The 11,707-nt window shown below is 43.7% G+C and overlaps 1 long non-coding RNA gene across 1 annotated transcript; it reads left to right on the forward strand.

The window, feature by feature from the left end:
* The first annotated feature begins 3,807 nt into the window (after nucleotides 1–3,807).
* On the forward strand, nucleotides 3,808–6,720 carry LOC141085613 (uncharacterized). Its single transcript, XR_012231335.1, has 3 exons — nucleotides 3,808–4,782; nucleotides 4,872–5,020; nucleotides 5,893–6,720. It is a non-coding gene; the product is annotated as an uncharacterized lncRNA (long non-coding RNA).
* Nucleotides 6,721–11,707: the final 4,987 nt, after the last annotated feature.

Here is an 11,707-nt window from a genome sequence, read left to right on the forward strand (position 1 = left end):
ACCACACATCTGACTTGCGAGAAATACGCACCCGGTGTCTTTTAGCAAAGCTGGCAATTCAGTGCGCTATACAGTAAACTCACACTGACAGGTTTAATAAAGAAACGAAAGAATAGATATAGACACATAGAATACATATATATATATATATATGTATATATATATACAGTATATATGTCTATATCTATTCTTTCTTTTGTGTTATAAAACCTGTCATAGGGCTCCATTATATGTCCATTTTGCAAGCCTGCGAGAAAATCTCGCCATACGGTTGCCATACGGATTACATACGGATGCTTACATGCACAAAATACGCGACCACACCTTGATTACGGATGACATACGGAGCACTATTTAGGGGTCTGTCATCCGTATTACGCATGTAAAATACTGACCGTATTTTGCGTTGGTTAGTGTGACCCCGGCCTTAGAAAAGGGCCACTAGATGGGAGCACAGAGCTCAACTAGTGAGAAGACTGTAAGGGTGTGTGCACACACTGCGGATTGTCCTGCAGATTTTTCCACGCGGATTTGTCAAAAACCGCAGGTAAATCCACAGGTCAAAAGACCTGCGGTTTGTCTGCAGTTTTTCTGCGGTTTGACACCTGCCATGGAACAGGTGCCAAACCGCAGCGGAATCCGCACAAAGAATTGACATGCTGCAGTTTTGAAACCGCAGCAAATCCACACGCAAAAATCCGCACTGTCTGCACAGCGGGTTTTCATTGATTTTAATGGTACTGTACACCGCAGCAGAAACTGCTGCGGATCTGTAGGACCAAAACTGCTGCGGATCAGCAGCAGAATCCGCAGCGTGTGCACACAGCCTTAGGCTGTGTGCACACGCTGCGGATTCTCCTGCGGTTCCGCAGCGGTTTTTAGCCTGCGGAACCGCAGCAGTTTCTGTTGCGGTGTACAGTACCATCAAAGTCTATGAAAATTAAAAACCGCTGTGCACATGCTGCGGAAAAAAACGTGCAGAAATGCTGCTTTTTTTTTTCTGCAGCATGTCAATTCTTTGTGCGGTTCTGCAGCGATTCCGCACCCATAGACTTTCATTGAGTCTGCAAAAACCGCAGAAAAACTGCAGTGATAAAATATTCTGCAGTTTTTCGTGCGGTTTGGGTATAAAAACCGCAGCGGAATGGGGGGAAATGATGTCAGGCGGGAGGAAGTGTAGTGTGTGGGCGGAGTGTAGTGTGCAGCCACCATATTTCCTGGAAGATGGACAGCTACCGTTGCATGGAAATGGACGTGGGGCGTTTGATAGATTTGGTATGTTTGTATGTATGTATGTATATATGTATGTACTGTATGTATGTGTCTGTCTGTGTGTGTCTCCATGCGACGGTAGTGCCACAATTGTGCTCAGTCGCCGCCTGGGCCTGCAGCTCCCATCCGGCTATGGGATGGGAGAGTAGACCCTGTGGCGACCGAGCACAATTGTACAGTGCTAAACACGTAACAAAACACGTAACATACAGTTGTGGCCAAAAGTATTGACACCCCTGCAATTTTGTCAGATAATACTCAGTTTCTTCCTGAAAATGATTGCAAACACATTCTTTGGTATTATCTTCATTTAATTTGTCTTAAATGAAAAAACACAAAAAGAATTGTCCTAAAGCCAAATTGGATATAATTCCACACCAAACATAAAAAATAGGGTGGACAAAAGTATTGGCGCTGTTCGAAAAATCATGTGATGCTTCTCTAATTTGTGTCATTAACAGCACCTGTAACTTACCTGTGGCACCTAACAGGTGTTGGCAATAACTAAATCACACTTACAGCCAGATGACATGGATTAAAGTTGACGCAACCTCTGTCCTGTGTCCTTGTGTGTACCACATTGAGCATGGAGAAACGAAAGAAGACCAAAGAACTGTCTGAGGACTTGAGAAACCAAATTGTGAGGAAGCATGAGCAATCTCAAGGCTACAAGTCCATCTCCAAAGACCAGAATGTTCCTGTGTCTACCGTGCGCAGTGTCATCAAGAAGTGTAAAGCCCATGGCACTGTGGCTAACCTCCCTAGATGTGGACAGAAAAGAAAAATTGACAAGAGATTTCAATGCAAGATTGTGCGGATGTTGGATAAAGAACCTCGACTAACATCCAGACAAGTTCAAGCTGCCCTGCAGTCCGAGGGTACAACAGTGTCAACCCGTACTATCCGTGGGCGTCTGAATGAAAGGGGACTGTATGGTAGGAGACCCAGGAAGACCCCACTTCTTACCGCAAGACATAAAAAAGCCAGGCTGGAGTTTGCCAAAACTTACCTGAAAAAGTCTAAAACGTTTTGGAAGAATGTTCTCTGGTCAGATGAGACAAAAGTAGAGCTTTTTGGGCAAAGGCATCAACATAGAGTTTACAGGAGAAAAAAAGAGGCATTCAAAGAAAAGAACACAGTCCCTACAGTCAAACATGGCGGAGGTTCCCTGATGTTTTGGGGTTGCTTTGCTGCGTCTGGCACTGGACTGCTTGACCGTGTGCATGGCATTATGAAGTCTGAAGACTACCAACAAATTTTGCTGCATAATGTAGGGCCCAGTGTGAGAAAGCTGGGTCTCCCTCAGAGGTCATGGGTCTTCCAGCAGGACAATGACCCAAAACACACTTCAAAAAGCACTAGAAAATGGTTTGAGAGAAAGCACTGGAGACTTCTAAGGTGGCCAGCAATGAGTCGAGACCTGAATCCCATAGAACACCTGTGGAGAGATCTAAAAATGGCAGTTTGGAGAAGGCACCCTTCAGATATCAGGGACCTGGAGCAGTTTGCCAAAGAAGAATGGTCTAAAATTCCAGCAGAGCATTGTAAGAAACTCATTGATGGTTACTGGAAGCGGTTGGTCGCAGTTATTTTGGCTAAAGGTTGTGCAACCAAGTATTAGGCTGAGGGTGCTAATACTTTTGTCTGGCCCATTTTTGGAGTTTTGTGTGAAATGATCAATGTTTTGCTTTTTGCTTCATTCTCTTTTGTGTTTTTTCATTTGCAGACAAATTAAATGAAGATAATAATACCAAAGAATTTGTGTTTGCAATCATTTTCAGGAAGAAACTGAGTATTATCTGACAGAATTGCAGGGGTGTCAATACTTTTGGCCACAACTGTACATGTAACATACATTACATACAACATGTACAACACAAAACATATACTATATACTCACCATACAGGCCCGGCAACCTTGTTCCCAGAAGCCCTCGCTCCCCTCGGTGGTTAATAAAGTTTAAAAAAAAAAAATTCCCAAAACAAAAATAATGTCCGCCGAAAATAGGGAAAAAACTGTCCCACGGTGATCTCTGCTCTTTTCAGGTGATACACAAGCACTGCTGTGTACCACCGAGTTTCCCGGTGGTTTCCCGGTGTTCGGCCGCTCCGGGACCTCGCTTTACAGCACTATAGCTGCGTGTGAACTTTCCCACGCAGCAGTGCCGTAAAGGAGGTTACCGGAGTCAATGAACTCTGGTAAACTCTAGGCACATGCGCAGTACACACTGCAGGAGCTTAGCTCCTGTCAGTGTGTTTGTGCAGACATGGAGAATGGTCACATCTACTGATGTGACCGTTCTCCATGTCAGATCGTCGAGGGACACTCGTTTAATGGACTGCGTCGGAACGGTAGGTATCTAATTGGTTTGTATTTTTTTACTTTTCTCTAGGTGATCGAGGGCGTCGTAATGGATTGAGCGTGCAATAAAATTTTTGTCAAAAAACATGTTTTTTATTTCATTAAATTTTATTTTTAAAATGTGTTTTTTTTTCTATTCTTTAATATTGGATTAATAATGGATCAGCGTCTAATTGACGCCTCTCCATTATTAACTGGGCTTAATGACACCGATGAAAGGTGACATTAACCCCTTTATTACCCCACATCCCGCCGCCGCGGTGCGGGAGTGGGAAGAGAGGGGCTAAGTGCCGGAATTGGCGCATCTTCTTGATGCGCTGTTTCTGGGGCGGCTGCGGGCTGATATTTGTAGCCGGGGGGGCAATATCCATGGCCTCTTCCTAGGCTATGAGTATCAGCTCGCAGCTGTCTGCGTAGCCTTTCTGGCCCTGAAATGTTGGGGGACCCCATGTCAAATTTTTTTGTGGGGTCCCCTGCATTTTAGAGCCAGAAAGCTTACGCAGACAGCTGCGGGCTGATATTACGGAAGAGGCCATGTTTATTAATCCCTATCCTGGCTACATGTACCATACCTTTCTGGCCCTAAAATATAGGGGGACGTTGCGGCTACAGTCAAGTTTTGAGGCAGAAAGGATACGCAGACAACTGCAGGCTGATATTCGTAGCCTAAAAAGACTATGGGTATTAACCCCTTCACATTCTACAAATATCAATCCACTGCTGTCTGGCTAGTCTTTATAGCCAAACAATATTTTTCCTCTACACCTAAATTATTTGTTTTACATTTTACTTGGGCTAATCTTAAAAAATAAATTGTGGTCACCTAAATAAAAAATAACTTGATTTTTCAAAAATCAGTTACAAATAACATCATGTAAGGGGATTAGGTTTAGCTTGAGTTAGGGATGTGATTAAGATTTGCCCATGGGTAGGGCTTATATGGCAAATTATGTATTTACAACGATAAATGATATACTATCTCATTCCATTTTCCCTTTGTTTGTAGGTCCGTGATTTCCCAGCGGTTTGGGACCCCGCAGACAGTCTGTACAAAGACCGTGGCCACAGGGATCGATGCTGGGCTAAAATTTTATGTGAATTGTACCCTGAGTGGCATGCCTTGCCAAAAGCAACGCAGACTACAATTGGTAAGGAACTGCTTCTGGAACCTTTTTTTGCTAACGTGTTAATAAAGCAATAAAGATTGTAGAAATTGTGTGTTGACTTTATTTTTCAGACAATGATGTGAAACAATGATGGCGTTCTGTTTGGGACAGATTCAACAAATTTTTGGAAGCTGTCAAAAAGTGGAGTCTCCCCAACCAGCCGAACATTTCCGTACTTTGCCGAATTTCAATTTCTGATCTCCAGCAGGACATTGCGGAGGTAAGCTCAACCAAAAAACAAATTGGTAAAAACATTATCATTCAAACAGTTAGCTTGATGAACATGACTTCTAGGTTATTCAAAGTACACATCTTTTACTTTTATTAATGCTTTGCACACTCCAGGTTCTATTTACTCCTTGGAAATGGTCTTCCACCAGCCTTGATTGAGTTGCCAGAGATGCTTAGCACTTGTTGGCCCTTTTGGCTTCAGCCTGGAGGTGTCTTTGTCGTCATTCTCCAGTTCCATAATAAATGATGGTCCAACTAAACGGTAACCGGATGGAATAGCATGCCACTGCAAGATGTTGTGTTAGCCATGCTGGTTCAGTATGACATACATTTTGAATAAATTCCCCAAAGTGTCACCAGCAATGTGCCCCCACACCATCACACCTCCTCATCCATGCTACACGGTGTAAACCAAGCATGTCACTCCATCCGTTCACCTTAGTAATTTAATACTTTTTAGGCCTTCATAGTGATTCTACAATTTTTTGTTGTGCAGAAAAAATTCTAAAATCTTGGAATGAGAAGATGTGGGCCAACTTTTGGTCTGTAATGTACATTTTCACTATGCGTAATAAAGTGCTTGTGAATGTAAACAAAATTATGACATGCAGCGCAGCTTATCCCAATACTGCATGTTTAGCTGCCATTCGTTGGCGCTGATTGACAGCAAAGATAAGTCGCACAGTGTATATATAGCATGCATTGATTACGAATGTGTACAATACAAACATGCGTTATCATCATGCTATGCAAAATGGGGCACCACAGTTTTCCTAAAAAGTTTTTGGAGTTGGCCAAACAGTTGGTCATAAAAAACATATTTAATTTTAATCCTAGTTTTTTTCTTTTTTCTCTCAACAGCACTCAAGGGAACATACATCGACAAGTGGAAGATTGAGAAGATGGAGCAGGGTCCGGTGAAGCAGGTGACATCTCTGCACCATGTAGTGACACCCCTTCTGATGGAGCCCCATCTTCATCAGCTGCAGGAACATCTGTTTCTGCAGCTGATGAACCATCGGGTTCCTCAGAAGCTTGTGTAGCCACTAATACTGCCTTTCCGGTGTCTGGAGAGCCGACCAAGAAAAAAAGCAAAAAAAAAACACATTGACACCACCTTGAAGGCAACATCTGATACCCTAGATTTGATTAGAAAAACGACCACCGAGGACGAGTTTGATTTCTTTGGGATGACAATAGCCAGTAAAACTCGAGCACTGACACCGGAGAGGCAGTCTATATTAATGACCATGGTGCAGATGTCACTCACTGCTTTACAGGACCCTGCTCATATCTTAATGGGGGGTTTTAACCTGTTCCGACCAACACCACCCACCCAACAGCAGCGGCCAGTGGAATACAGGTCAACAATACACAATCCAAATTACTTTAACCACGGTGAATCAGGCAACTTTCAGGCCAACTATCCCTATACCCCTGAGTACCAGTAGCTGACATAATTGTTAAATGGACACCATAATATTGTTAACATTAATTAGACATGGTTTCCATTTCTAACACCTTGCCCGCTTCCACTGAATAATCGCCAAAAAGTTTGTGTTGGCTCAAAATGTCTGGTTTGTTGTTGTTCAAATCAAATTATATTTTGGTGTATTTCTTTTTTTTATATGCCAACAATGACCTTGAATTTATATATTGTTTTCTAAATAAAAAATCAAATTTTTCCAATGTGGTTTGTTTTTTTTGGCGACACATTAATGTAAGTCTGTTTAAAAATCCAGTGATCTCTGCCTGTCATGGGTTGATTATCACAGGACTATGGGATGGAGCAGGAATTTCTAGCCACTGTACTGTGTGAAGGCTTTGAAGAATGAAAATTTGGTTAAAGAAAGCAAACACACAACGTAAATTAAGAATCACCATTTTTTTAATTGATTAATACAGCATAATTTTTGTACAAACTTTTAGAGAAAGATATTCATAACATTTACGTATTACTTGAGTGGTCCTTTAGTTTGTGACACTCTGTTCTTCCATCTTTCACTGCTGGTCAGGCTGCCCAACACCAGCACAGGAGTATTGCCAATGCGCGGCACCTTCGGGACTCATAAAATAGTCAGTAAAGGGTTCTCTCACACGCACACCTGAGTTGGATGGTCTTCCCAGACACACGTTGCGCAGCTGATTACATTGTGGCTGCTGGTACTCCAAATCTACCTCTGAGCTGTACTCCCGAGCATAGTTATGGAGTACACAGCAGGCCTTAATCACAGCGTCAACGGTGTCTGTATCCAACTGGATGGCAGTGTGAAAGATCCTCCACTGACTAGTCATGATCCCGAAGGTGCATTCCACATATCTGCGTGCACGACTCAGCCGATAATTAAAACTCCTCCGCCGGTCATCCAGTCCCCTTCGTGGGTATGGGCGCAGCAGGGTGGTCATTAAGGGAAAGGCCTCATCCGATACCATCACAAAGGGCACTGGATCTGTGGAACCCGGCAAATGTCTTGGGGCTGGGAGCATTCCGCAATCTTGAAGAATTTGCTGACCAGTCTCTGATGATCGCAACACCCGAGAATCCCCAGTACTACCATATGCAAATTGCCTCTTCAGAAAGAAAGAGGACTTTTACTCTACAGCGCCACCTATTGGTAGTAGCGATCCTACAAGTCACAATCAACCCTTTAACGAGTCTTGTAGTATGACTTAGGATACAAGCCAAATCAGAATCTCAATTTGCAGACACGGTGTTTCGAGCTGTTGGCTCTCGTCAGTGCAAAGTATGAGATCTGATTTGGCAAGGTGAGAGGCTCTGGACTAGGGTCTAAGAAGTAAGGTTTCTCCTTGCGGACTTTGCACTGACGAGAGCCAACAGCTCGAAACACCGTGTCTGCAAATTGAGATTCTGATTTGGCTTGTATCCTAAGTCATACTACAAGACTCGTTAAAGGGTTGATTGTGACTTGTAGGATCGCTACTACCAATAGGTGGCGCTGTAGAGTAAAAGTCCTCTTTCTTTCTGAAGAGGCAATTTGCATATTATTTTCCCAGAGGAGCATAGCACGGCGAATAAGTCTCCTTACCTTGACAAGCCACAGCTGGCATGTCACTCTCCGCAAGGAGAAACCTTACTTCTCAGTACTACCATAGGCACCAACATCAATGGCAACAAATTTGTAATGTGCATCAGCCACCAACATCAGGACCACCGAAAAATACTTCTTATAATTAAAGAAGCGTGATCCTGATCGTGGTGGCTGCTGAACCCTTACATGTTTACCATCAACTGCACCTATGCAGTTTGGGAAATTGGCCACAAACTGAAAGCCTGCTGCAACCTGCAGCCAAGTCTCCTCGGTTGGGGAAGGCATCACCATGGGCTGCAGTTTCTGCCAGATCACGTTACATGTGCACCTCACAATTTGAGAGATGGTGGATTTACCAACTCTAAATTGGAAGTGTAGGGTTGTATAGCTCTCTCCTGTGGCCAAAAATCTGCAAAGAAAAAGAAGTATTAGAAATGTGAGCAAAACATGTAATGAAACATGTTTAACATATCCCGATCTAAGACACACCATGAAAAAATGTTAAAAATATATCCACGTCCATCTATGTGTGAGTGTGTGTGTGGCTGAAAAATGTCAACCGTCTGCTGCCCATGCAGAGTATCATTCACACATGGATGGCTGCCAGGGAAGAAGTGCAACAGGAAGCAAAGACAGGGTGTCAGGTAGTGAAGAAAAAGCCCATTATTCCCTGATGTCAATGAAATACAGCAAAGATGGGACAATGATGGCAGCATCTTCAGCACCTGATGCCAGGGAACAGCGCTTTATGCAGCGCTTGTTCACCTGTGCAACGCGTGTGACACAGAGGACATCAGTGTGTGTAGTCTGTGTCCACATGTGCGTGACACTTTGTGAACCGTGCAAGTGTTCCAAATCAGACATGTCAGTGTTTTTGACACACGGACACAAGGGCCACAAAAACACGCTAAGGCTGGTTTCACATTAGCGCTTTTGTGCGCAGCGCATCGTGCGCACCCGTGAGCATGCGCACTGCGCACCTATGTTTAACATGACGTGCGCATGGTCTTGCGTTTTCGTGCGCATGCGTTTTTTTGTCTTTCGCGCCAGACGCAACATGTTGCATTTTTGGTTCCGCCCTGTCTCGTCAAAAAAATGCATGCGCACGGAATGCGCAAAAACAACACATTGAAGTCTATGGGAACGCATGCGTGCGCATGGTCTTGCGCACGGTTGCTTTTTTTGCGCATGCGTTTTTGAGTGAAACAAGTCTAGAATGTTCTCTAGACAATGGAAAAAATGTCACACCTAAAAACGCATGTGCATAAAAAAACGCAAACGCATGCAAAAACGCATGTAAAACGCAAGCAACGCTGCGTTTTTTTGACGCATCAGCGTGCGCATGACGTTAAAAAAACACGCGTTTGTTTTGCGTTTTTCTTTGCGTTTTTTATGCTCACGATGCGCTGCGCAAAAAAACGCTAATGTGAAACTAGCCTAACATGTGCATCAAACCATTAATTGGAGTGGGTGTACGTGTGTGAGAGTCTCAGGTATATGTGAAAAGTTATCTCAAATGGACCTGACCCACTGACATGTGAAAGAGCCTGAAGCACATACAAACAAAAAACGATATACTTACCACAAGGTGATGAGCAGCCTTTCCTCAGCAGTGATCGCCTTCCTCATTATGGTATCCGCAAAGGTCAGATGTGGTGCTAATATATCTAACAATCGGTCGAATGCCGGGATGGACAGCCGACAAAACAAGATGAATTTGTCCGGAAATCTGAAATTATATGATAAAAAAAAGGTTATTTGCTGTTGATAATATTTTAAGAGAAGGATTAAAGATATTTTGAACTTACCGCCTCAAATCTTGGTAAAGGACATAAAAATGGCCCTTCTCCTGTTGCTCAGCTACAAGCGGGTGCACCCACATTCTTCTGTTTCACTTCCTCCTTCGTCGCTCCTGCAACTACAATAGAAATAAATGTTAAAAAAAGATTAAAAGAGGCGATATGCACGTGTAGCATAATAGCTGTGCAAAGTTCACCACAATTTAATAAACTCACACCACTGGCTATTCTGCATCTGTCCTAAAAGCCAGCATGTACCCAAAAATAACACATGATCTCCCCCACTAGTCAAAACCGCAGTCACGGCATGTTCGGCTCCCAATTATTTTTGAAAAAGTGATCTTAGATGACGTGACGGTTGCCAGAACACGATGTCATGAGACCTAATTAGCACATACCATTATGGCAACGGAACGGAAGATGCCGTGAGCGTGGTGACCGGCTGAAAGGACTCCGTTGTCCGCCGGAGGATGAGTATATCACTATGGGTTTTTTTTTTTAAATATATTGGTTACCAGATTACTTTATCCTGGTCTGGAATACAGTACCCACTACTCCAGACCATGGGTACCATCTTCACATAAAGCAGTAAATTAACAAGTGATCGTTTCCACTCCTATGGCAATGTTACTGCCACCATTACGGTACAAAAATTATGATGCTGCATATTTTGCCACTATGAAGGGAATACCATAGGAGTGTATAGGAGGCCTTTTTTGAAACAGGTTGTGCGGAAAATTCAAATACATGTAGTGTCTAGGGCGTCAGGGCGCACACCTGTTACATGCGCAAGGCACAAAACCGCTGATGAACACATGCAAGCGCTATACCCTGCACCAGCCATGTTAAAGATAGGGTACCATTGCACATGCGACCTATAGCGCAGGATGTGCTGCGCGATAAAACATAATGTGAAACCAGCCTTACCTCCTCTCTGTGCCAATTAATGTTTTGCAGCATAAAGCACATCAAAAGGATTCGATATGGCCTTCGGGGCAGGCATCGCTGTGTGATCTGGTTCTCAGGCATCGGGGCAGTATGCTGGGCGCTTGAATGCTGGCTGTTTGTGCTACTCATACTTGCTTTTGGATAGCAAAATGGAGAATGGTGGGGGTTGGCCAAGGAAATGACATCACCTTCCTTTTTTTTCCTCATTCAAGTTGCCTTAACTTTATGTATGTTATTTGCTGGGAAAAACGCTGACAAAACTGCATCAAAAACCGCACTCAAAACTGCAGGAAAACCGCACAAAAAAACGCACCAAAATCACAAAAAACGCAGTAAAAACTGCAAATGCGTTTTCTGCCAAGAGCTGCGGTTTATTGGTAAAAAAAAAAACGCAGCAAAATGCGCAGCGTGTGCACACACCCTAAGAAGTGCTAACTTAGAGGAGTGGCTAGACAGGAGAAAAGGAGATAGTTTTCCCACAATGAGTCAGTAGACCGGGGTGGGGTGGGGGGGATGGTAGCTATGCTGGACAGAAGTGAAGAACAGCATATGCCTACAGCAGTAGCCAGCACGTAGTGATGCTGGAGGTCCTGTAGCTAGAGACTAGGGACTGCAGGACTAAGGAGATGGAAGAAGGAGTCTCAGTGGTCAAGTCAGCTAGCAAGGAAGAGCTGAAGTGACAACCCAAGCCAGTCTATTGAGTCCAACCAGCGTCGGACTGGAACACCTTGGGCCCACCAGAGAAAATCATTCTTGGGGCCCACTATGTAGCTGCATAGAGTTAAATACCAGACCACCAATTGTGCGGTAAAACACGCTAATATCCGGGTATAATATAAGGCAGTACAGGTCTTAGTTATGTAGCAGGAGTTGGGGTAG

This window comes from Dendrobates tinctorius, unplaced genomic scaffold (assembly GCF_039654945.1).
Source record: "Dendrobates tinctorius isolate UK_male_01 unplaced genomic scaffold, ASM3965494v1 ptg000028l, whole genome shotgun sequence".
Lineage (NCBI taxonomy): Eukaryota > Metazoa > Chordata > Amphibia > Anura > Dendrobatidae > Dendrobates > Dendrobates tinctorius.